This window comes from Eublepharis macularius, chromosome 13 (assembly GCF_028583425.1).
Source record: "Eublepharis macularius isolate TG4126 chromosome 13, MPM_Emac_v1.0, whole genome shotgun sequence".
Lineage (NCBI taxonomy): Eukaryota > Metazoa > Chordata > Lepidosauria > Squamata > Eublepharidae > Eublepharis > Eublepharis macularius.
In genome coordinates this window covers 58,109,675-58,110,324 of record NC_072802.1, presented here as the reverse complement: position 1 = coordinate 58,110,324, position 650 = coordinate 58,109,675, and positions in this window count along the sequence as shown.

The following is a 650-nucleotide window of genomic DNA, read 5'->3' as shown; positions in this document are numbered from 1 at the left end:
TCCACTGCCGGGTCATTCTCGGGCACAGACGCCGCCTCCTCTTCCCACTAGTCTCTAGGAAAAGAGGCCGAGAGCGATGCGCAGACTCCTCCTGCATCCGCTGGTCCTCGGGCCTCAGGTAGGCCTCGTTGCCGTGGAAACGGCGCCTCCCTCCATAACCATCACCTGTGTGCAGGAGGCAAATTCCGGTGGCTGGCTGTGTGTCCGGTCATTCCATTCCGGAGAAGTGGGATGTACTGTATCTTTTAAAATGCTGCTGTAAGAGGCCTGTTCTTTTATTTTGTCGTGCAGAAAGTGGAACCCTTGGGAGCAAGCCCCAGTGAATAAAGCCTGAATAAACGTGTGCAGGCATTTTGTGTATGGCTGGAATCTTACAGGTGGTTACAAAATCCATTGAGTTCAGTGCAACTTCCCAGTAAACGTCCAGAGGATATTCAGAAGATGCGGCTGGTTTATTGGGGCAGAAAGGCTTGCAAACTGGAGCCTAGAGGCAGCCCAGCTCTTTCCCATTGGAAAAAAAAGTTTTGTTTCACACGTACATATAATATGTATGTCCTGATTCTTTCCTTCTCTCACACACACCAGGACTAAGGGATAAACTGAGATGCTGCTTGAGAGGAAATTAGACCTTACAACAATCTTGTGAGGTA